Raw genomic sequence first — 27,330 nt, 5'->3', positions numbered from 1 at the left:
CGGACCGTGAGCGCAGGATTATGCAGAATGCTGCCTTGAAAAGGTCCATTCGGGGAGAAATCGGGTTTCGCGACTCGTTCGGGGTGTAAAACTCGTACAAAATTGGGTTTTACCCGAAAACGAACAACCCTGCCTATATTGAAATGTTCTTCCCAACTTTCTTACCGTATTAAATTTCTCCACCAACCGTAACAACAGCTCCCTTGTGCGTACACATAGACTCGAACAAGTCCCCGTCGGTGGTCTTCACCACAGTGCTCTAGAGTGACCAATCGAACTCACCGAGTGTGCAAATTTGGTGAATCCCAGCATGCGATTGGACTAAAAACTCGGATTTCTGCGGGAACAACAAGCAGGGCGTGCACGGCGTTTTGCATTGCGCAATGTCCCAGCGCAGATTCTCTTTTTCACTCAACTTTAATGCTCGGCCATGTCAGTCGCCGCACTACGATTGGTCATTCTGGAGTGTTGGGGTGAGTACGACAGGCGGAGACTCCTTAAAGTGTAGGCGTGCTGGTTGGAGCCACATTTCTGATCTCTGAGCGGGTGGTTTCGGCAATAACAATGAATGTTGAATGTCTTCGGGGTATATTGAATGCCGAAAATTTAAAAAAAATTGCGGAAAAATACTTTTTATAGAAAAAATTGGGATCTTTGGAACAGATTACAGAAAAGTAGCGCAGTGGCTCTAGTCCTGACTTTTTTTGTTTTTTTATGTGTAATTTAGTGCCCTAAAATGTATATCTGCACATATACGCTACGTAGTCCAGCAATATTTCTATGTTAATGAATGTAAGCATTAAGTTTGTTCGCTACAATGTAACTGTGAACCTTGCAATGGTTTTATTTTTAAAACTACGAAGCCTAGAGTAGAAATAAATTCGGTAGTCGTATTTTTTTTTCTGTTATTTTCTACTCAGAAAGCCCCTATGTAGATTAGTCTGCCTGGCTGTTTCCTCGAAATTCTTAAGTTACCTAACTCTTTCACGAAATAGTTAAGCGACTGTCACAGTCACTGCTATCAGTGCATTCATGATGTTTTCTATTTGCTTCACTCACCTTATAATTATGTATCCTGTGGTTCTGAGTACCTCCCCACTTCAGCGAAGAAATTTTTTTGAACGTTGACATTTAATCTCAACATTTTTGGGTATCTAATTTCATCTTCCCACTTTAATCACTATATTTTCAATAAAAGGGACTGCGTAGAGTCAAGGAAATGAAGCACGTCGAAACTTAGGTGTGATACATACGCCAGGTAGGTCTTCATTTGATAATCATTCCTTTGAGTCGCTTAGCATAAATATAATTTATAACGCGGGAGCGCTGCTAGATGGGTTCTTTTCGAATACCCTGCTAAAGGTGACGCTAGAGTCGCCCTCTAAAGCAAGAAGCACAGAAAATATCCCCATTTCGTACGTTTTACTGACACTGACATTTCATGCAAGCAAGCTGTTCCATGGCGCTTTAGGTTGGGAGAACAGCAGCATGAAATATAATGCTAGATTCATTCACGATTCACATGCTGGAAATGGTGGTGCTCGGCAGCAGTCTCCCAATGTACTCCCTACAGAGCTATAAAAACCGCCAGAATAGCGTTGATCCCTGCGTTGCACTGGCCAGATGAGGCGATGAACGCTTGGGCTGCTGAACTTTGGACAGACGGGACAGGCTGTTCTTTGTGCGCTCCTAAAGTACGAAATCAAAGAACATGATACGCTAGCGTCCAAACAAAAGGCGGCCCAATGACCGCCGGAGGGAGGCACCACTGACGCGGCCGCCCTCTAGGCTCCGATTTCAAAAGCGCGCATGACTCATTCCGTGAATAGCGGATGTCAGATGCATAACGCGGTCCACCCCTCGCCTTCCGGCGCTCCATGTCAGTCCGGTTTATTGAAACTAACTTTTGTTTTCTTCTTCCGTGTAAGGCCGAGGGGGCAAAGGGAGCCGGGGGCGTAATTAAACACGCATCGTGTTTCAACGATTTCAATGGATGCAGACAACCCGTCTCCCCACCCTCCTCATATCCTTTCATCATACACGAAATACAAGCTTCACTTAGGGAAAACATGACGCTCCGAGAATGCCAGAAACTTGTTTTTTTCTTTTTCAAGCACGGAATGAAAGCACAACATACGTCTCTGTAAAACCTTTTAATATGGCGGCGCTAGATTTTCGCTGGTAGCGCGTACGGTGCACGTTCGCAGCCCCCAAGTTTTGCGAATGAGACCGGTGTTTTGGAGATGGAAGCACAAACTACAGCATGGAGCGTAGCCGTCTTGCTTTGAGTTGTGGAAATTCGATTTTAAAGTATAACTCAGGGTACGCCTTTTGAAGCTCAGGCAGTGAGATTCCGAAGAGAAAGCAAGCTGGGACACTGTTTACCAGGCACAGCAGCTGCTTCCGCCTCTCAATCACCGGATTATGCCCCGGACATCTTCGACGATAGGCACCACTTAGCCTATGGAAGCCTGGCGACAGAAAGGAAGAGCAAAAAGTCCAGAGGTGCATGCCGGTAATGATGTAGTTATAGTGGTAGGTAATTTGGTAGGTAGGGAGGACTTAGGTATAGTGGTAGGTAGGTAGGACTTAGCGTTTCAACCAGTGGCACAACAAAGAAATTCCCTAAAGGTGCGAAAGCCCTGGATAGATCAACAATTTCTTAAACTAATTAAAAAGAAAAAAAAATTCCCGCGCCTTCCCGCGAGGGGAACACGAGTAAATGCAGAGCATTGGGGCCTCAGTACTGATTGAAGGCAGTGTTGCTTCCATCGCTTCTTCCGTGATGCTGGAGTAGCAGACACGAGTAAACGTGGGCACGAGCGTCAACCAAGGACGGAAGGAGCAACGCAGTGACTGAAACACGAGCGACCGCTAGCCGCTATATTTGCAGCGCGCGCAGTAGAGGGAGAGCAGTACGGGGGGGGGGGGGGGGGGAGAGCGCGCATGCGCAAGCAGCGCGCGCCCTTCCACGCCCCACCGCGCTGCTATCACGCACCTGTCACGCCGAGACCACGACGAAGCGAACGGGCTGACTACGACGCATGCGCGCGCCAGCTGCTGTTGAGAGAGAGGAGGGAAGGAGAGGCGCACCTGCTGCGGACGCGAAACTGTTGACACCGTCCGACGCAGGAACAGGCGAGGCTAAGAAATGCTCTGCATTTAAAACTCAATGTATCACTCTTTTGTGCGAACCCGTGACCCTAACCTGCTTCTAGAATTCTAAAAATATAGAAACAAACTGCAGAGCGACCTGAAAAGTGCCGAGCTCAGATACTATGAACGCCTCTTCGAGGATATACGTAACGATTCAAAAAAGATATGGGAAACAGTGAATGTGATAACGGGCCGCAAGAAGAGCACGCAGTCGCATGTTGCTCGCTTGAACGGTAGGCGGGTAGAATCAGCCGAAATGGCAATCGCAATGAATAGGCATTTCATCAAAGCATGGGGCTTACATTTCGGAGGTCGATGAAGATAAACGTAGCACTATACTGGAACAGTCACAACTTCCAAACTCTATCTTTTTAAGTCCGACAAACGCGAGTGAGGTGCAAACTTTTATTCTTAAACCTAAAAACAACGTCGCATCTGGCATCGGTGGTATTGCACCACTTCCTGTTAAACACATCGCTTCTGAAATTAGTGAAGTTTTAGCTTTTATTATTAATTTGACATTATCTACTGGAGTTTTTTCTCAAAAATTGAAAGTAGCAGGAGTTAGGCCAATTCACAAAGGAGGTGGCGATGACCAGTTGTCCAATTACAGGCCAATCTCTGTGTTGACTGTCTTTTCAAAAATATTTGAAGATGTAATACATAATAGACTAACAAACTTTTTCAACACACACAAGGTCATTTCACCGTATCAGTACGGCTTTCAAAAAAACAAGTCAACGCAGGAAGCTCTGCTTAATATTAAGGACAGTATAATAGAAAAAATAGAGGGAAAGAAATTTACACTCGGGTTATTCGTGGACTTACAAAAAGCATTTGACTCTATCAGTCATGAAATATTGCTAAGAAAACTAAAAAAATTAGGAATACGCGGAATAGCGGCTGACCTATTAAGGAGCTATTTAAGTAATAGGTAGCAATTTGTTGAATTTAACGGTATTTCATCGGAGTTATTGGCAATAGAACAGGGTGTTCCGCAAGGGTCAAAGCTGGGACCGTTGTTATTCTTAATATATGTGAATGATATTCCAAACATACCTTGTACACCCCAGATAGCCATGTATGCAGATGACACGAACATATTTTTTTCCGGTAGCAGTATAAGGGAATTCCAGTATGAAGTAAATAGATATTTAGAAATGTTGTCAAAGTGGTTACACGAAAATAACTTACAGCTAAACGCATCGAAGACTACCTATATCGTTTTTAGACCAATTAATAAGAAGATAGATCAAGGCATTCATATTGAATATCGGGGCAATATGATCAACCAAGTCAAAAAACAGAAGTTCTTAGGAGCGTGGTTTCATGAAGAATTATCTTGGCATCCTCATATAGAACACCTAGGCAATAAAATTTCAAAAAATATTGGCGTTCTCTACAGATTGAGAGACTTAATACCGCTTTGGTTGAAAACGCAGCTTTATAACACTCTCGTCTTTTCTAGTCTTTGCTACAGGATATTAGCCTGGGGAACAAAAAAACAAAACAAATTACAAACGGCTGATCGTGTTACAGAAAAGAGTTCTCTGTCTATTTGCCAATTTTCACGGGCACTATGCCGACTTGAGAATGGGTCCACTATTTGTTCAGTATAGTATGCTTAAGGCTGACCAAATTTATTATATGAAGCTTTTTACTAGCTATACACAAAGAAAATCTCCATGCAAACATAACGACAATAGCAGTATACAGTCAAACCTCGATATATCGAACACGGGTATATCGAATTATTGCCTATATCGAACACTTTCTATATCACGCGGGAAATCACATGCATTTTTAATTTTTTATTTCGAACTGGGACGGACATGAAATGGGTATATCGAACTCCGCCACCCCAGTCTGCCCAGGCCGCTCGTGCTCTGTTGACAGGCGGCGGGCTATCCCGCAGTACCCTCGAGGATAGCGGTGGCGCGATGGGCGTTCCCGACTGCTGAGCATCGGTTGCACCGAATCTGAATTAGACGGTGCAAAAGAAGAATGCGAGCTTGAAGAAACCTGGGCCAGCTGGAGCGCTTTGTTGGGGCTGAGCCACGAAGCATGTGCATTGATGACTTAGTTGGCGGTGACGACAGCACCGGTACGACGGCGGAGTTGACGGGTGTGGAGATCGTAGCGGAGGTTACTACTGAGCGCACAAACGAAGGCACTGCTGAGGTTGCACCCGCATGCGCTGATAGTGCCCCGCTCCCGACTTCGACCGAGGTTTCAGCGGTTGTGGTCGTACCCCACCGCTACTGCAGCGCTATAAAAGGCACCGGCATGTCGCTTGTGGAACATTTGGACTACGTTGAGGAAGTCGTGTATAACACGCCAGGCTACCCTGCTGCAGTACTTTAAGCCAAAAGAATAAATACGTTGAAGCACCAAGTGAGTATTCACTGCACAATTCGTTCATTTATTGATTTGTACCAGTTTATGACGCTTTTTCTACGTAATTATATATATCGAATTCAGGTTATATCGAACTATTTCGCGGGCACCGCGATGTTCGATATATCGAGGTTTCACTGTATACCCTCTTAGGTGTGCCAAAATACATACACCGAAACTGCGAACAAACTACGGCAGGCAGTCTTCTCTGTTTCAACGCACCGACATACTCAACAAAGTTGAAGACCACATTGACTTCAAATGCAGTAGAAACATATTTAAAACAGAGGCGAAAGAATACCTCTTAAATCGGAATATCTGCTTCAATGGCTAGAGCTGTGGATGTCGTCTCGACCTGTTTGATGCGCAGGTTTTTGTAGTTGTGTTTATCCTTAAAACTCAATCATAGTTCTACTCTGATTGTCCACTTGTATTTTGTTTTACTTAACTGTTTTGTACTCTAATGTACGTTACTGTACCTTTCCCATATTGTTCTGTAATGTCTTGTGCTCTACATGTTGTTTGTATTTTTGTAACTCACATTAGAATTTCTAGCTTGTTTGATTCTGCCTCATCATTGTACTGTACCAAAGGGGGCTGGGGCCTCTGTCAGGCTTTGTAGCCTTTAGTCCCAGCCTGCCTCCTCGTACTTCTGAGGAAATAAAATCTTTTGTTTGTTTGTTTGTAATTTATAATACTAGACGATGCACCGAGATGAGGCTCGAGAGCAACTTCATAAGTTTTGCATTGAACACTAGACGCACTGGGCAAAATTTTGACAAACTCTGTCCTGCAAAGTAGACATCTTTGAAGAAATTATTAAGTGCGAATGCACTTTATAAGCGACCCCAAACCATCCACCGCCGGCGGCGGCGGCGGCGTCCGCAGTGCTCCTCTATATTTAAAAAAGAAACAGCATCCGGCGCCAGGTTTCGATCCGAGGACTTTGCGGCCGCAGCGCGACGCTCTACCGACCAAGCCACGGACGCAACGCTGATATCAGTGTTAGTGCCGCGCCTTATATCTTTAACGCATTCAAACTACGTCGTCAGCGGCGTGCGTTGACGACTCAGCGGCGTTATAGCGGCTTGATAACTGCGTGGTGTACACGTGATACTACAAACCCGATGGAAGAGATGGAAGAGAAGGCGGCGAGGCGGTGGGCTGCGGGGGCCGAGCGCAAGCGCCGCAAGCGGGCCGACAACCGTGCATTCGCACTTTCACATTCTCCCCCTCGGGGAAATGCGGTGGAATTTTTTGAATAATTCCCTAAAACCACACCGCTCAAGCTTCATGAACATCATTTCATAGTTGATTATATCAAATGTTTTCTTGATATTGATAAAAAATGCCGATAACATGACCCTAACTTTTAAAGCTTCGTTTGCTGTCGCTCATAGTTTTCACTTCAGTGGCTGTGGGTACGATTGTGTGAAAGCATTGCTGACTGTCAAGATGTACCAAATATTTATCTAAAAATCGAGTGGTACACTTTGACAGCAGTATTTCAAAGAATTATAGGAATGACGCTAGAATGGAAATGAGCCTGCAATTATGCTCATCGTTTACACGTCCATATTGGTAAATTTCGGCAACCTTAGCCGTTTTCATGGTGTCGGAGTATCTTCCTGCATACACCGGGAAGTTAAAAATAGTAGAAAAATGTACACCAAGTTTATAAAAATGGTGTCTAAGAACAGTGATGGTATGTTATCTGGCGCAGCAATTATTTCTACGGGCATGCCTTGAATTGCATAAGAACAATTTTTTTTTCGATTCCGTATTGTTCATTTCAAAAATAAATCAGCAAAGTATAAAGGACGGAAGGGGGGACGTTCGAGCTTGTACTGTGGCCTATAATGAGAGAGTGGGTCCTACTTAACAATAATGTTTGCTTAGTTCCGTGCCACATTAAACCGTGTTAACTGGTGGCGAAACCTCCAGTAATGTTTGTTTTGCATCATTTTTAAAAATGGTTGAGCTATTCACATTCCACACCTTTTTCCGTGATCGCTGGTTGTGTTCTACGAGGTTGTGGTTCTATAAGGGAGAAAATCTAATGTCTTATTTTGGGAGACTTTGTATTTGTTTTTGTACTGTCATTGTTGAAAAACTTTTACGTTTCCTCTCCGCTTATTCTTGTTCTAATAGCTACAAGTTCTTCTTTTGCCGCCCACTGACAGATAGGTTTTGTAAAGGGCACTTTCCTGCCAGCAATCTTTGTCATAATACAGGAAGTTATAGTGCTAACAAGGTGATTATCTTCGGAACCGATTTCAAGTGTGTTATAAAAAGCAAGCTGTAGGTTCACTATTCGTGCCAATAAAAGATCGTTGTCGGCAATTGTGATGACATGTTTCTTCAGCTTATATTGTAACATTGGTGCTTGTGTAAGAATGAAAACCAGGAAGTGGTCTGAGGTCAACATCAAGGACGTCTGATACAGTGCAAGGTGTTCAAAGGCTGCACATAATACAATAGTTTAGATTTGAAATGCGAGGCTCGGGTTGTTTGTTTGACTTGGTTAAAGAATACATTTGACTCAATGAAGTTTTTAAGCCTTACTGGTATGGCTCAGTGTATCAGTATTACGATTGCCGGAAATGATTGCTGCCCTATGGCGGGGAACAATGCATTGATATGATCCAGCTATCTTAAAAACAACCCGCCGCGGTGGCTCAGTGGCTAAGGCGTTGTGCTGCTCGGCACGAGGTCGCGGGTTCGATTCCCGACGGCGGCGGCCGCTTTTCTGATGGAGGCCAAAAGCAAAAACGCCCGTGTGTACGAGATTTCGGCGCACGTAAAAGATCCCAAGGTGGTCAAAATTAATCCGGAGCCATCCATTTCGGCGCGCCTCGTCGCCTGCGTTGCGTTGGTGCGTTAAACCCTACAATCAATCAATCAATCTTAAAAACAAGTAATTCAGCGTTTTAAGGACCGGTAGACGGCGCCAATTAATAACTTCGATTTATACTGAATAAAAATAAAATTGTGGAAATCCCCATTCTGTCTAGTTAAAGGGGCATGCAGACGAAACACAAGTTTGGTTCACTCGAAAGATTGCCTCGTTAGAATCGTACTGACACCACTTTTAACGGAAACTTTGCTCAACTAACTTAAGTTAGGAAAAAAACTAGCGCCCTTCCACTCTGTGAAGATGGATGACCTGCGAAGCTTCAGTGGATTCAGTCCACGGAGTGCACTGAACAAAACACGATTGTCGGTAATTTGCGATTGAGCATACTTCCTAGCCAATTGGCTGATTGAAACTTGGGAGTACCCGAGCTTTATTCTAGCGACATAGCGGTCTGGTGCACAGAGGCCAGCGCACGTTTGAGATATGCGAGGCATTTTTAATTCATAGCACAGGATCGTCATCAGCACGCCGTCCGTGACCCTGCTCGATAAAACAATAGCTTATTTGGCGAGATAAAAGTTTCTGTTTCACATAAAGACCGCGCGCGTGTTAGATACGAGCTTCCAAAGCCTCTTTTATCTGTTTTTCCGCGTGGTGCAATGCGCACACAGATAGCCATGCTGGTTTTCTTCCGCCATAAATATCCTTTCTTTCTAAGAATAAACAGTTGCTAGTCAGTGCCCGTGTTTGTCGCTCTTCACTTTGTGCCGTCTTTGCGCTGTTCGATCTAAGCTGCCTGTTTCCCTCCGGCGTTGTAGGCATCTTACTGTTTGGTAACACACCAACCCAATCCGCTCGACTACTGAGGATACTGGACAGGTCTCGTGGGGCCGGCTGAAGTCCTTGTTTAAACCTCCTGCCATCACAATAGACATGTCATCAGTAAGAGCATGAAACCTATAGCTGCACGTGCATGCCCCCCCCCCCCCCCCCTCTACTACCAACCCGACCACGCATAAACCGGCAACCGGTTATGTATGCGTGCTTTGAAGTGAAAGACATCGTAGAAATGTCTCTCTGAACAAGTAGTATTGGGTCACGTCGGCGTTCAAAGCGGGCAAGTTCTTGTTCAACCGGGTGGGAATCACAGCTACTCCGTGAGCTGGAACTTGAGGCGGCAATAGCGGAGGCAGCGGCTTTCCGTTATCGCGCCCATTAGCGCTTCTATTCGGGCCGACGTTTCTTCAATGCCCCGCTTTTCTTCCCCCAAACGAGCTACATATACGTCCGTCCCATAAAAATAAAACCTGGAAGGCCTCGAGCTTTATTCTAGCGGACAAATATGTGCTGTCCGTTTCCCTTCCCCGTATAGGTATCTTACTGACTGTGTATCAGACCAACCCAGACTCACAACACTCTATTACGTAGTACAGCTGACAGGGCTCATCGAGTCGTAAAACTTCCATGTTTAAATCTCCCACCAGCACAACGGGTATGTCATCGGTAGCGGCAGAAAGCCCAGCGGTGCATTCACGCCCCCCTCCTTCCACCTCCAACCCGGGCACGCTTAAACCGGCAACCGGTGATGGGTGCATACTTAGGCGTGAAAGCAGTGCAGTTCCAATAGCACTAGAAGGAAGTCTATATTTTTGGTTAATCTTCGAATAATAAAATGGAGCAATTTGAGAATGAAGAATATTGTGTATGGCGATTTCACATTATGACGGAGGACATCATGTAAAACATTTTTTCCCTTTCTTGCCCACATTTATGGCAGAGAGAGAGAGAGAATAAACTTCTTTATTAACAAAAAAATCTGGAGTGGTGTCCTCATTTCAGGACCCCATTTGTGGTGCCAGCTGCGACAGCCCTTTCAACCAACCGAAACTGGTCTTCCGGACTGGAACTGGACAACACGCTCTCCCACTGCTCATAAGACGGACGAGGAATTCTGTCCAACTTGGGATTTTTCTGACAACCCCACACCATATGGTAGAGCGTGCCAGGTTCGCCACAAAACTGACACAGAGTCGGGTACTGGGTCGGGTACTGGGTCGGGTACACAGAGTCGGGTACTGGGTCGGGTACATTAGGCGCAATTTCGTCAAGTGGGGAAACGCATCCAATCCAGTCGCGCGAGATGGCTACCGAAAATAGGTTAATTTTTTTCTGCTCCCATGACCATTGTAAAAGCGTGACAATGAAGAACAAAAAACAACAACAATGGACTGACTTGAAGACAAACACAAGATTTTAGAGAAGATTTGCTCACGTTCTCGCGTCTTTGTGAATGCTCAGAAGGGGAGGTCTCTACCGCACTAAGTACTTCTGACACTTCAGTGTATACCAAGAGCGTTCCTCGAAAGCTTCGGTTAAATGCTTTCGTAGCACAAAAGCATTACTAAATCTAACGTTGAGCAAGGTGCTGTGAGGGGTAAGAAACAAAGTAGGTGTTTTTTTTAACTACAATTCTCCAAGAGGTTTTTCTCCAGAACGCTAGCATCCCCGAGTAAAATACTGCACAATATGGGATGCCATGTTTTGTGTTTGCACCAATGCTGCATATATGCCGCCCACAATGGCATTTGCTTTTCGCGCGTTCTTCTTAAGATTCAATTACATTGTGTTAGCTATAGAGGGAACCTGCGCAATAAAGAGCAAGTGCGTAATGACAGCGTAATTTTTTCTTTTAAGCTTAAACATTGAACGCGTTTTAAAGTTGGCGAATGTACCGCACCCCGAAATTCGCAAAACTCAGGGGAAGGTGAAAGTACAGGATTTTACAGTATATAAAGAAGGAAATGTTTGTCGGTAAAAGTGGTACACTACAAGATAAAGGCAGGGCTCCACCAGAGGCGGGATTATTTTATTTCTTGTTTGTTTCTGGCGAAACCTTCTTCCTTAATGCATTAACATCCTCTTCGAGATCAATGAGACGGCTGCTTTTAGCTATTATGATTTACTTACCGAGCTCACAAGTGGGCGTCATCATGAAGTTAATGGATGCGAAAGTGGTCAGCTGAGTGGTCAGCTGATTGATTATTTATAAAATCGGTTAAAGCGAATATAAAGAAAAACAACCCCACAGTAAAGAGCACCACTGCGGGGTTTCGCACCTCCTTGGAAGCTATCCCTGCTGCTCCGTAGGTACTGTTGCATACGAAAAGGCATCTCCGAACCGGGCTTGTCCCCTCCGTCGTGTGAGGTAGCGTGGTGGTGAGCGGCCAGCAAAGGTTGCTGCCTTGGAGATGACGACAAGAAGCCGAAGGCAAACTTAACTTATTTACTTCATGGTGAGAGATGAGCTGAAGCAATACAGGAACAATACCCTTACGGGCGAGGTTACAGTGCAGGACTCGAGCACAGCGACAGCATGGATTCGCTGCTCCGAAACGAATAAAAATGAAAGAGGGCGGGTTTTATACAGAATCGCCGTAACGGCTTCGCGGATTTTCCCAATGCTATTGTGCACACTGATCGCAAATAGTACAGACACACACAAAACTCTTCCCGAATTCGTGAGGGCGGGCAGTAGCGGCACTGGTTGAGTCTGAGAGAGGGGGGGGGGAGGGGAGGGAGGGGAGAGGAGATCTCGGCTGCGTCGGCCGCGTCCTTCGGGGCAGTTTGCTACACGATCCGTTTTGCAGCCCCCGACGTTTGAATCACCGACAGGGAGGCGCCTGCGCACCGGCCGTTCTCAGGCAGGTTGCAACTTGTCCGAGGCAGCTTTCTTACACACCGGGCCACTCCGCAAACCTTTGCAGGACGCGCAAACGGGGTAGCGCACGCAGAATCCCTATCGCTTAAAAACTTACCCTGAACGCATCCCCATACCTTAGACGTGAAAACTCGAGGATTGTTCCTTTTCGCCGGACCGCTAGTGTTATGAAGACAAAGGAACCGAGCGGAATCCCATACAAGGCGAAATAACTAAGCCGAACCCAGAGAAATCCATACGAGGAAGAAGTGAGCGTGCATAATCCACCGCGTCATCAATATGTGCATGGCTGGACCTTCAAACGCTTGACCCCGGACCGCTTCTTTATTGCCGCCTCCGCTCTGTCCTTTCGCTTCTGGATAAACAGTATTGCAGGGCATTTGTTATTGTGCTGCTTTCAGTTATCCCTGCCTCAATGGAAGCCTTGGCTTAAGAATAAAAAAACAAATAAAAATGCTCCCATGGACTCTGTACAGACGGTTAACCAGCGAAGAGCTGTAACGCGTGGCCGCCGTTTGCAATTGCCACGTTGACACTGCTCCTCCCGCGCTGCTCCTCCCGCGCCACCCCGCCCCTGGCAGCCGTTGTTCCTCTTCCTCTAGCTCCGCTTCACACAGTAGCTCGCTGCGCAAGCGCTCTGCTGTTATACTCGGTTACAACTCAAGAACGGCACCACCTCATGTAGTGTATCACTCCGCCAAAGCGCCGGACCCGTGACGTCAGTGCGCGCGCGTTTTGAAAGGGGTTTGCTATGAATGCGTGATATCGTCTGCCTTGTCTCACGCAGTTTGTTTGTCGTCACTGGAGTCGTTTATAAGCATATTAAGTCCAAAAAATCACGGGAACGGCTGACGCAATGTTTAAAATATTCCCAGTAACGCCCTACTTGCGCCGCGCGGAGAAACATCCGGCTACGGTGATAAGGCACAGCGGCAACTTTCGGTGCCGTTCTTAAGTTGTCACCGAGTATAGAAAGATTCTCTTTCGTTCCCTCCGACGCGCCGCTCCCATTTACCAGTGTCCGTGGACGCGATAGTGTAGTTACGTCATCCATTAACTAGGGGTGGGCGATTGATCGGTTAACGTGCCGATTAGTCTATTAATGATCTAGTCGCGATTATTTTTTAACCGGTTAGTCGGACGAAGTCATGTAAGCAAAATTAAACAAAATTGGTGCTCAGGCGTCTCGAGGGTCCTATTCGTCTCAGGTAACGAGCCTCACGTCACACCATGACACGGTGCAAGTATTCTCAGAAATGATAATGATTAACGCCGTAATATGATAGGATAACCTCCCCCTCCCATTCATCCACCGCCTGCTACAGGCCTATCCTTTCCATAAAAGCTCGCGACAACAGCAAGGCCCAGGAGCATATTGTTTACTTTATTATTATTGTAATATTATAACTAGTATTAGAGTATTTTACCATGTTTCTTCTGAAACCAACGCAACCGATTAATTGATCAATTAACCGATTAAAGCCTGCCGATTAGTCGGATTAAAATTTTTAACCGACGCCCAGCCCTACCCAGCCAATCACTCTCCTCTTACTTCTAACTCCTCTCCAACTCGTTTTTTTTTTTTTTTTGTAGATGCGCGTGGAGTTGCGGTGGAGTTTTCTGCGACAATGTAACTGCCGTATTTTCCCCCTTTCTCCCAGCCATATAAAGCTTCGCTTAAATAAATAAATAAATAAATAAATAAATAAATAAATAAATAAATAAATAAATAAATAAATATTTTATCTAGTTGTGGGTGTTCGGTGTTGACCGACGATGATTGCGGAAGAATTTTGCGAAAGCCGCTTCACAGTTCGCTCGGGTAAATTTTTTGCATTTTATTTCTCGTTTCTAGCTTCAAGCAGCACTCGGCTCAAAAAAAATGCCTGCCAGGAACCCCATATAAATTATCCCAGTTACGGCAAATGAAGAGCACATATTTGCGCGCTACAGGAAATGGGAGGACAGCCGAGGTTATTCATCAGGACACTGCAATCGTTAGACTCAGGCAGCTCGGCGGGGGCGGAGGTGCACGTGTGCTTCGCCGGGTTGCTTTTCGTTGTTTCTGATGTGGACGAACATTTTCCCAGGCTCAAGTACAACAACAACGCCGGACGGAGCAATCAACCAGGAATAGTGGCGGCGCAAATTACGGTGGCCGCAAATTTCTTCGTTGGGTTCATTCATTCCAGAGCTGAAAACAAATTCACTAATGAGCGCCTGTGCAGCGTGATGGCTAAGCCTGATGAAATTCACGCACAGCTTTTGTTTTCACTCTCTAAACACATTTCAGGGAACAAAGTGAAAAAAATTCCGGGTGATCTGCTCGCCCTCCTCCCCCTCTACCCGCATAAAAAGAAAAAAATCATTTAAATCGTGTTTTCCGGCATGCTTTGCGTGGCACATCTCGAGTAGTACAAAAAACGTGTTGTGTAAACCTCATATATTACTCAGTTCCTCATTACGGAACGACGCGTTCGCGCAAACGTGGGTTGTTTTACTTGCAAGTTAGTCTATATGACATTTTTGCTTACACCGAATCTCAAAACTTCCACTATGCGGCTATCTTGTGACCTGAAATCCTTTAGAAAAACGTTAAATGACATTTATTGACAGAATATATACCTACGTAATTTTACTGAACCGAACATCACCCTCCTTAACTGGCATAATTTTACTCTGCGAAAATATGTACAAAAAACGAGGAGGTTAACCAGAATACGGTGAAGTTGGCTACTGTGGAAAAAAAATGATTAAAGTGGCTTTAATTTTATTTATTTTTGTTAGACCTAGCACTAACGGACGGATTCGCTCTTCGACAGCGCTAGCGTTCACGGGCCAGTGCACTGACGTTCTGGACATTCTGCGTACGCAGTTTCCGTAGAAGTATGAGCTGGCGTCCACCGTTGAGCGCACTGGGACCTCATAATTGTTCGGATGTCCATGGCGGGAAAGGCGGTGTGACGGCCGCGCTCTTGGTTATATTGCCACGAACCATATATTGGGCTTGTTTATTTATGTTTTGCTTCCACCTCCTGGCTCTGCCGGTCTGTGTTATCTGCGTGCCAAGGAAAGCGTGTGTTCCATTCTTTCTTTCTATGCCGCATGTGTTATCTCTTCTGATAGGGAGCGCGTTCCGAACTAACGTCAACAGCCTATAATAATCTTCTTTGATCTACAGTGTTCTGGATGCAATTCGACTGTTCCAGAAGCCCTCGCGCCGAGAGATAAATGACCGCAGAGCAGACGCCGCGGCATTCGACTCCCGACGCTCGTCTGCGCAAGTCACTTCGTTGACTGCGGTTTCGCCGCCTGTGTATTCTTTGAGTCGTTAGTGGAGCGCAAGTTCGCTCCAATAAACTTGTATTCCTTGAAGACAACTGCGTCGTCTTTGGCTCCTTTCCCGCCACGTTGCGCGCTCTGATTCGCTCACTCACATCAGGCCCCTAACGAAAGCTGAACGGACACGAATCATGTTCTCCAAATGTTTAGAATATTCACATTCATCAACAATTTGGCTTTCCTGCAGTGCGTTTCCGGTGCGGCACTCGCCATCCGCGAGGCTAGGAGAGCTTTGCTTTAATGTCTGTGTCCGACTGGCGCAATCGGATAGACGTGGGCGAGGGTCCCCAGTGCGATTCCTACCACGTGGATCATTTTTTTCTTGAGCCTTAAATAAAAGCTCACTGGACACGAATCACTGTCTTCCAAACGTTTTTCGTCGTCATGGCTCCATCTGTCGACCCTGGTGTGACGGGCATCAACGGACATAACGGGCCCCTAAACAGCTCCGCTGACAATATTCTCTGGCTGAAAGCGGTTAAACCAATTTTGTTGAGCGAGGCGGGAGAGCACGCAGTGAACACGCGCCCAATTGCACCACAAGACAAACACAGATACTGCTTGATGCAGTTTCCGCTGCGGGCGCAAACGTGCAGTGAACTTGCTTGCATCCAACGCCTCCTTGGGTCATTTTCCTATGGCACGCGCTCTTTTATCGCCCTCTCTGCCCCCCTCCCCTTGGAACAAACGAGCGATAAGACGCTTTCACTGCGCAACCGCACGAGGTGCTGGCTTGACTCTGGCAGATTGACGCTGCGAGAAACGAGCCGTCTTCTGAGTTTGCGCCTAAGTAATAGAGCTTTAACTCTAAAATTCGAGCAGGGGAAGGGGCTATGGATTGATTGCACGAAAAGCAAGCATAGATTAAATATACACTAAACGCTGGAAAGATTTCAAAGTTTCAAAGCTTCAAAGTTTATTAAGTAACAAAAGCTTGATCGGGGCTAGTTGATTGAACATACTGAATAAATTTGAGGCGCTAAACAACGGGGACCAGAAGAAACACGTAGACACAGACAAGGCGCCTTGTCTGTGTCTACGTGTTTCTTCTGGTCCCCGTTGTTTAGCGCCTCAAATTTATTCAAAGTTTATTTCAAAAAATGCAATAATGTGCGATTACATACTGTAAGTATACAAGAGGAGGTCCCAAGGTAAGAAACCGTGGGGGGACCTCCTATGCTTTTACACCATAAAGAGCGAGCATATAAAAAGACGTATTTGGAAGTCAGCAATTCATTAGCACGTAACGGTAAAAAAAAAAAAAATGTGGCAATACAGAAACACCTCGAAAGCACACAATAGCAAAGTATACATAAAATATGGCTCAACTGTATATACTGCACAGACCAAATAAGAGCAAACCATTCAAGAAAAAGAAAGAAAAATGAAAAAAATAAAGTAAATATTGTTGTTTTAATAAAAAGATCACACCTCTCGTAGCTGTGGCGGTTTTCGAGCGACAACAGTGATATATTATTTTTTAATAAATAATAACGCGTTCATTTCTTTCTCCTTTTTCTCTTATTTTTCGTGACATAAAAGATTGCGTTTCAAAGTACACACAGCTAGCCGAGCTAGCGGGGATAGAACACCGCTAGAAAACGCCAGTGGCCAGAGCGGTGATCGGTGAAGTTTATTTATTTATTTATTTATTTATTTCAGATACTGTTAGCCCTTACGGGCTGGTACAGGAGTGGGCAAGTACATCCTAAACAACACTCACACGCACAAAAACTGCTCAAGTCACATTGCAAACGAAGGACAAGAAAAGAACTCATATTATTTTAGAAATATTTCCAAGTGTTTCACAAAGCTATCAGTGGTATTTGGTTCCACAAACACTCGCGGGTCAAGGTTATTCCAGTCTACAATAGTTTTGACAAGAAAGGAATGCTTAAAAATATCAACCCTTGGAGAATAAGGCAAAACAGCATACGGATGATTGATGCGAGGAGAGACTCGTGTGGGAATTTGCAGATATAACTCAGGACGTAAGTTTAGTTTGCCGTTGAACAGTTCGTGAAAGAATTTAAGTCTTGCCATTTTTCTCCGCGAGGCCAGTAACGGAAGTTTTGCCTTGGCAAGTAAGGCCGTCACCGACTGATTTCTGCGATATTCTGCATAAATAAACCTGGCAGCTATTCGTTGAACTCGCTCAAGCTTATTTATTTGATACTGCTGATACTGGTCCCAAATTATACTTCCATATTCGAGAGTTGGCCGCACGAACGTTTTGTATGCCATCAGCTTAACCTCCGCAGTTGCATCTCTGAGCCTTCGTCTCAGAAAACATAGCTTTTTTTGGGCAGTACCACATATATTGTCAATATGTTCGTTCCAATTCAAATTTGCAGCAATTGTGAGACCAAGGTATTTTAGCTTACTCGTTCGCTTAATATCTGTATCATTCATGGAATAGTTAAAATACAAAGGGGACTTCTTCTGTGTAACTGTTATACAAGCACTTTTTCCATAATTTATCTGCATATTCCACTGCACACACCAATCATGCACAACTTTCAAAGAATCATTCAACAGTTCCTGATCCCGAACGCTCCTTACACGACAAAACAGCAAACAGTCGTCAGCGAATAATCTCACTTCAATAGATGGATGCACAGAGTCCGCGATGTCGTTGACATACAAAAGAAATAAAATAGGCCCCAAGACAGACCCTTGAGGTACTCCGGGTGTTACGGGTAAACTAGATGACCGTTCGCCAGCAATTTCAACAAACTGTTGCCTGTTATGTAAGTAGGCCTGAATCCAACGAATAATCCCCGGATTAATACCGAAATCATACAACTTATTAATAAGTTTCACATGGCAAACTCTGTCAAAGGCTTTCGAAAGATCAATCGAAACTGCGTCAATCTGCTCTTTCGAGTTGATGGCTTCGGCGAAGCAATGCGAAATTTCAAATAATTGTGTTACAGTTGAGAGCCGCCTGCGAAACCCGTGCTGTTTCGAATAAAAAAAGGTTGTTGTTTTCAATGTATTCGACTAAATATTTACTGATTATGTGCTCTAACATTTTGCATACTGCACACGTAATCGAAATGGGGCGGTAATTTTCCACATGCAGTCGTTCTCCTGTTTTAAATATCGGCACGATTCTCGCCACAAGCCATTCACTCGGCACAACGGCTTTCTGCAACGACACGTTGAAAATTCTAACAAGAAAATAGGACACCCATTCACAATATCGCTTCAGAAATGCATTTGGTATCAGTTTATCGCGGGCACTGTAGCCATGCCGATTGCACTAATAATATTTTACTTTTGTCGTTAGCTGTCGTATGCATCACATACCGTTTGCACGATTATACTGCGCTTTCATTTGTAACACGCAGGTAATTTTAGTGCGGAAGATTAAAAAAATAATTTCTGAATTTAAAATAATTCCTGCTGACTAAAAAAAACATGGCACCAAGTACCAAGCACAAGATATTTTATTAGACAGAGGGTACTGTGGCAGAAAAAAACATCTTTTACTTCATAAATTTACTTATATGGCTACTACTGGCCCTAAAAATGCAGTGAGGTACATTGAAAGTGTTTTCAATTAAAGCCTATTGACCTTCATAACTTCAGATGTGATGGGCCGTTGGTTCATTCGCTGCTGCTCTGTGAATTTTGCTATGGTGTCTTCAAGTTCTCAAAAACGCTCGTACTTTGGGCCGGTGTTACTTTGCGTTAACATTTGGCTCTACTTCGTTTACGTGAATTGCGCATGGTTGTCTCGGGGACGCCCAATGTGCGTGATGCCGCTCGGTTCTTCTACCTTGCGCTTGAAGGGCGCTTCACAGTGGGACCTCTTGGAAGCCATAACAACTTCAACGAGGTGCTGATTGCAGCAGCAGCAATACGTGTGATAGATGGCTAATGTACAGTGAACTTCTAGTTCACTAGTTAAGGTGTGTCCACTGAGTAATGAGTACGTCAAAATTTACTCACGCTGTCCTAAGGAATTGTTTTGGATTGGATTGAGATTGATTTAAGGAGGTCGTGCCCGTGGAGATGGTGCTGGCCACTTTAAACCCGAATTCGCTTTTGAGTCCGATTGTAATACACACAAATCAGAAGGCTTTTTTTTTTTAGCGAAAAAAGGTGCGCATTAGAATCGTGCAAATACGCTACTAAATGGATTGATTGTAAGTTGGGGCTATAGCTATCGCATTAACATGCATGAATGTTTTGACTGCACTGTAGGCCAGGTCGATACACTCGACTGAAATCGATGGTTATCGCTGGTACGCTAGGGATACAATACGTTACATGATGTTTACTAGCTGACTTTGTCTTTTAACAGCATGCGCGTTTATACAAACATTTGTGTCACATAGCTATAAATTTCCACAGCTTACCTTTTTTTCACCCAGAAAAGCCTTTAGAGTGCAGTCTAAGCCAATACAGTTTCCTCATCCACAATTTGCGACGTCGCAAATTGTACAACTGTAAGCCGGGTAGGAAGGGGATGCCGTTTATGTATGCGGGGATGTATGCTGGAGAGCTGGCGACGTCATGCATTGTGGGTAATACGCCATTTTGCCGCCCTTTCAAGAAGACGGCCGGCCGGTGCAATCATCGACGTCGATGCGATTCGCACAGCCTGTTTTCCCTAGTCACCGCCGGCGACAGCAGCACCATCAATGCAGTGAAGCTCTCGGATCCACCTGATTACGTGTCAGTGCCAAGCAATGTCAAGGCACGCTACGAGCAGAAAATTGGATTGTGCCGGCCACGACCACGACCAGTCATGGTGTCGACACGGCCTCTTTCTGCGACGCGAAGAAGACTGCTCCGTGCGTGGAGCTGTGGCCGCACGTTGACATCCTCGGGAATTTTGTTTTTAGAATAAATTTTTCTCCCGCCAACAGAAAAATAGCCGGAAGTGTCTGGGTCGCCCCAGTTTTCTCAAGTGTGGGCAGTTTCTCTATCCGTGATGTAATTCTCCAACGACACCGCGCATGATTATCGTCATAAATGTATAAAAAAACTTCTTTATTCAGGCACCCGATAATTGTCCTAACCGCCTGATGCCAAGCCTGGACCCGGCCAACAAAGGAAGCACGTCATTGCACCATATAGCCAGCGCCAAAATACTTGGTGACGAGCAGGACGAACAGTGAGTGTAGTTGGCCGCTGACACGAAGAAATTTCACAGAACGACCGTGGCCTCGGAGCCGAGTTGGCGCTTTATTGCTGACCATGAAATGTACTTTTGTCAAAGCAATGAATTTTCGCCGCCCGTGAAAGGCCACAGCGTAACGGACTCCGTATCAAGAGCCCGCCCCCATGCGTGCACGATTCGCCGCTACCAGGCGCGCAAATCCAGTGAGAAAAACTTTGACAAGTGTTGTGCACTTGTACGCAAATGTTCTGGTATGCTTATCTGGTAGGCAAATGTTCTGGTATGCTTATCTGGTAGGCAAATGTTCTGGTATGCTTATCTTTCATGTAAAACGTGTAATCAGTACGCGCCTAAAGGTGTAATGGCTTCTTTACATCTGCGACAGTGATCGCGCATGGCGTCGGCCGGGAGGCTTAAGCCACGGTTCGTGAACCCCCCTGCAGGCAGAAAAAAAAAATGGAGGAAGCCCCCCCCCTAACGCACAAGTCTTCAAGGTAGCGAAGCTGCAGTGTACGCAGCCTTCCCTGCCATCGCCTGGGCCAACTTTAGCGACGTTTATCTACGAAAATATTTATAAGGGGCAATTGGTAAGTTTTATGATGAATTTAAGCCTGGTGCACATTTCTCTAGAAGGCTTTGTTGCTGGCAGGAACATAAATTTTTCGCAAGAAAATGTCACATTCGGCTCAGAGTCCTTTTGTTTTTCGAAATTTGAGCCGAAGTATTACAAAATGTTACAACCTTCAAGTTTTGCTCCCACCTGATCCATACATAATTAAACGAACACTCCGAATATTAGATTGTATAACGGGCACGCACGTTTGAAGAAAAAACTGAAAAAACACAAAGTTCCGACGCTAATATATATAAAAAACAGCTATTCGATTTTTGTAAACTTCTCCCCAGATAATTTAACAAAACTTGTTGGGGGGGGGGGGGGGGGGGGGGGCTAGTTGGTTCATGATTCTTAAAAATATGTTTAGCGCAAAAAAAAAACAAATACAGTACACAAGAAAGGAGACGGGGCAGCCTGTCCCGTTTTCTTTCTTGTGTACTGTCTTTGGTTTTTGGCGCTAAACAGATTTTAAGAATAATTCTCTCCAGATATCGGCCTTTACGTGAACTTGCATTATAATAAAAAAACATGTTGCATCATTTTGTTCCTGGAGCACATTCAACGCTTTACATCTAGCCATGAAGGATCTGCCCAAAATGCTCACCCGCATACCTGGCGTTAAACATGCCATTTATGCGGACGACATAACAATATGGAGCAAGGAAGGATCCCCGGCTGAAATAGAGCAGGCGCTACAAGAAGCTGCTGATGCAACCGCAAGATACCTGACCCGAGGTGGCCTCTCTTGCTCACCCGAGAAATCAGAATTCTTGGTGGTCACGAAGCACACGGCGCATCTGAAACAAGAAGCACTGCACATCACCATAGAAGGCAGACCAATTCCCCAACGCTCTCACATCAGGGTTCTCGGTCTCACAATCCAAAGTAACTATGATCAAAGCAACAAAGCAACTATGACCATACGGAAGCTGCTTAAGTGATGCACAGCCGTCTTTTAGCCCGCGCGAATACCTCGACTCTTTTCGCGCGCAGCGCAAGGTACATCCCTCCCCCCATCGTACACTCACAAGGCGACTGTCCGTCCTCCTCCGACAGATTCAGACAAACACATTACCCACTGAACATCTCACACATCGCTTTCGAAATTTACCCGGCACCCCTACTTGCTCGTTTTGCGGAGGTTACCCAAACATATTCCCCACAATATTGCCCTGTGATCGACATCCAAAGTTGACCCCCATCCCGAATCCAACTCTAGCATCCTGGGAGGCAAGTCTGGCTGACCCCAGCGCTGCGACACAGCTCCTGCTGACGTCCAGAGTGGAGGAAGCCATGGCCACGACTTCCCAAGACGGCGCCCTGGACTAAGGGTGCTCAGGAAAATAAAGTTTACTTCCTTCCTTCCTTCCTTCCACGACGTACTGTAGTGATAGCGACTTACCTCAGAGTTGTATAAATTATATACGTTTTGTGCAAAAACCAAATGATCCCTCCGAGGATACAATAAGTGCGAATGGAACAAAAAAAAATGTAAATGTTAATGTAACGTCGGCGTCATAACAATCTATCTGCGCCGAATTTAAAATGTGTAGATTAGGGTAAAAAACGACAAAACACTTAGGTTCAGCCTGATATATACAAAAAGCACTGTTGTAGTTTTTGTGAAACTTTTTCAAGATGCTGACCGCTACATTTACATTAGAAGTAAAAACTCCTCGCATGATATCGATACTGGAGTGTGTACAGCGCGAAAATGGAGCCCTGTCAGCCAGGCTCCTCGCGGGGTGCTTAGACAGGAAACGGTGACATAACTGCGACCTTAAGATTTCCACATATCTGATTATTTGTGCGAAATGAAAAAGATTCAAAGATCCACAGCTGAGGAGAAATTCACTCTTAATAAAAAAGGTCGTAAAAAAATAGTAACGGCCGTAACTCCTTACGAACCTTACTACCCCGCGGTTTTGTACGTAGGCTCTGCCACTAGCAACCACGTGGTTAGTAAATTAACTGAATGTAGGAATTAGTATGCACTAGATTAAGGTCGTGCTTATGACTAGGTTGTGCGTGGCCAGTTAGTAAACGCATATAGCTCAGAAGAGTGCTATCGCTCGGACTTTAGTAGTGGGGGTAGTGGTGCTTACTGCCTGCTTCGGTTAGTAATTCTGACAAGTGCTACATTTACTACCTCCAGTTACTAAGTACCTAGTGTATACTGGGACAAGTAACTTGTTAGTATTCCACTAGTGAATGCCCCTACCTTTTTTTTAAGAGTTTACAGTAGAAAAATGGCATTTTGAATATTAACGTTTGACGCCATAATTAATCATCACCCAATCGAATTTGTATACGGCGGTGTAGCACAGAATTACCTGTCTAGCTAAAGGGGCTTGCCATATAGGTATTTATAGTTTACTTAAAGGGTACAAATAGACCGTTCTGCATGTAGATCACATGTACGTTATGTGGATCACTTCAATTTTGCGCCACGTGTACCAGGAATTAATGCCACGGAACGCATGGACTGGTCATCCCTATTCTTTTTTTCTTCCGTCCATGTACTGGTCATCTCTATTATTTTTTGTGCGTTTTCTACGTCTCGACGTAGAACGACGTAACGTAGATATGTAAGTCCGCACGTAGATATTTACATCATAAAATAGCGTGAAAAGAGTGAAAAAAAACGAGGTTTTGGGGGCCAGCTGTTTGATATTATCACCTCGTCGTCTGGGGGTGGCGCATGTTGGCCCCACAAGAAGGGGCGTTGAGGTAATGTCAACGCCCCTTTTCCTACCGTCGGGAATGTAGTGAAAACGATTGTCTCAAATCAATACTTGCTATCAAAACATCCTCTTGTTAAGTTTTTCACGCCACAATTCCCTACCCATTCCGCTGACGCGAAAATACGTCTGATTACGGGAACGCGCCTTCACTTTTTATTGGTTTCCAAGTTTGTGTTTTGTCCTGCACTGCACAAAAGGGCGTACATCATAGTGAACCAGTGACCTGCTGCCGGCGGGAAGGTTCTCAACTGCCGGACATCCGGTCATTTTAGTGCGGTGTTTACTAGGAAAATAGCTTTCCCTGAGCCGATTCTGCAAAGTGCCACTGAAGGTACGAGGGATTTTAAATCTTGCAACCAGTGAGCGGAGCCCTTGAATTGCCACGGTCGAAGCTTCTTCGCATGAGCCGGACTACGAGCCTTCTTTTTGCGACGTCTGCGATAAACACTTCTCTAAAATCTCCAGCATCACCGCACGTCCAGCAGGCAAACTCGTTTCACTGTGCTTGAAACTCCACAAAGGCAGCTGTCCAAACGGAAGCAAAAACTTGAATCCGGGCGGCAAAGCACACAAGGCGGTACGGACGCGAGCCCAAGTAGACGTCTTAAGCCTAGCTTGGGTTCCCAGAAATTGTTTTACCCTCGGAGGAAACGCTTCTATCTCAGGGACGGCAGCATCTCTAGCGAGTCGCAGCGTGCGGCCTGACAGAGAGGAACGGCGAAGGCGGGGACTGGAAACGTCGATTGCAACAGAAGGCCTCCTCAGCGCGGCCGTCACGAGGCCGGCTGTCCATGCAGCAATGGACAGACAGCGGGACCGCGACGGCTGGCCGAGCGCGGCCGGGAAGAAGCGCAAGAGGACGCCGGAGGAAACCAAATTTTCGTGGGGGGCCAGCCGGCAGCGTGGTGAAACCAAGTTAGCAACTTTTCGGCTGCTGCTGCACTCGGGGCTCTCGGGTCCAGCACGGCTGTCGGAGAAGACGAGCGCTGCTCTTCCTCCGAGGAAAGCGGAGAGGGGGACCCCCTGAGAGAAGAACGAGGGCTCGCTTCGTACAGGCGCAACCAGTCTCCGTCCTAATAGGCAGAGGGGGCCCGGGAAGTCCTGTATAAACTATTCAGTCTCTATCTCCTAAAGTGCGTAATACACTGCTAGTTTCAGCTGCATCGGGCAAAATTCCGGGTGTGTCTCCAGTAATTTCTGTTTTGCGGCAGCATTTTCCTATTTACTCTGTTTCTAAGCGTGCCCTAATAATGTCGAGGCTATTTCACGAATCAGGTGCAAAAAGTTGGGAGAATTAGCTCATAACTGCCTTTCGAATACCTTCAAAAGTATTCGAGATCCACGACCGTTGAAATTTTCGTCCTTTGTTAGAATGGTTATGTGAAGTTTTTGTGCAACTGGCAATAGTGGAGTATGCAGTGGTATACTGAGTAACCGTTTACAAATGCAGTCTGGCCGGCCTGTTGTGGATGGACTTAACATTAAGTGGTTTATTACGAACTAAAGTGGCTTGCCTACACCAGTATGAATTAGAGATGTAGAAGTCCCTCTATTGTGAACTCCAGCTAATACAAAATGTTTCCACATGACCGTTAGATTGTTTAGATCTTGCCCGAAGATTGGTCGTAGCTTCATTTACTAAGACCTGGCTGTCGAAAGAATATTCGTGATTCGGCATGTGCCAAGCAAGTTTCCTAGATTTCGTGACTCCTTCACTCGAACGTGATATCGCTAACGTCAGTGGTCTTTTATTAAGAAAATGATTTTAAACATAACTACATAACATTTGCGGCGAACACCACTGGAAGACAAACCAGCCTCTTCTGAATGAAGATCGCCAATAAAACATACATACATACATACATACATACATACATACATACATACATACATACATACATACATACATACATACATACATACATACATACATACATACATACATACATACATACATACATACATTTTATTTATGTATTATATATTTTCGATACATCCGTTTTGTTACTTGCAATTCGTTGCATAAAAAGGCAACAAGGCAGCAACGCGGGAATGTTCACGGTTTTTAGAGTTGAACCAAACACTTACATTGTAACAATACAAAAATGTTGAAAATATTATGTTTACACGCGCAAACATACACACGATATATTTGTACAAACAGGATAGCACAGGTTTCAACGAATGGAGCCCTCCAAATTGACAAAGCATTCGCGCATGCTTCGAAGTGTGAAATTATCAGTACACCTGCATGTATTTAAAATGAATGGAAGATTATACTGTACCATTTGTAAGTTATTGTTTGTTTGAAAGCGAGGTATCACTCAGAAATGTGTGTTTCGTGTGTGTACAGGATGAGTGTGTTCTTTTAGGATGCCACAGTTGTTACAAAATCCCTAGATACGCCAGATGAGAAATAGTATAAACGTAGTCGGCGGAAATGGTACATTTTATCAGCAGGAATAACATTACAAATGCGAAATAAATTTAGTGTTGAAAAGAAATGTGGAACGTTTGCAATGGGGCGAATAATTTTTTTCTGCAACATGATAATTTTTGTCAGAATTTTTTGAGAAGTTTTTGACCAAACTAAGCTGCGAAACCAAGAAACGAAGCAACCAGAGCATGATATACGTCAAGTTTCACTTGAGCAGGAAGAAATGACCGGAGTCTTGATAAACGCTCTGGTTGCAGAGGACAGTTTTTACAGAGGGGTTTCAAATGTGACAGTCCAGCTGAGATTTGACGCAAATGTCACACCCAATATTTTATGTGACTCAACCATTGCAATTTCCTGCCCTTTGTACGTAATGACATTTTGGGTTTGAAGCGCGTTATTTTTTGCACGAAAAATTATTACTTTTGTTTTTGAAGGGTTGATCCTGATGTGATTTGAGTTTGACCATATACATGGAGCTTATGAAGAATGTCAGTACAATTTTTAATTAAGACGTCTGGGTCAGGTCCTGAGAGCAATAGAGAGCTATCGTCAGCATATATAATAGGCTTCACATTTTTGTCGATTGTAAGGATGTCATTAATATATGTAGGTGGTAAAAAGCAAGGGCCCTAAGACGCCGCCCTCTGGTACGCCACATGGAACCATAAATGAGTTGATTTATCGCTGCCTATACAAACACTGTGTTATTCCGCGAAAATATGATTGTAGCAGACTAAGCAGAGATAAAAGAACGCCACGAATACCGTAGTGAGCCAGCTTATGATGAATTTTGTCATGAAGGCAGTCGAACGCTTTGCTGAACTCTGTAAATATGTTTTGCAGTATTGTTTCTTTAAAGGAGCCATGAAGAGAAAACACAAGTTTGGTTCATTCAAAAGATTGTCTCGTTAGAATCATACTGACAC

Source organism: Haemaphysalis longicornis, unplaced genomic scaffold, assembly GCF_048455015.1.
Source record: "Haemaphysalis longicornis isolate Haplotype H1 unplaced genomic scaffold, Haemaphysalis longicornis Haplotype H1 scaffold_1, whole genome shotgun sequence".
NCBI classification, from domain to species: domain Eukaryota; kingdom Metazoa; phylum Arthropoda; class Arachnida; order Ixodida; family Ixodidae; genus Haemaphysalis; species Haemaphysalis longicornis.
This window is presented reverse-complemented; position numbering follows the sequence as displayed.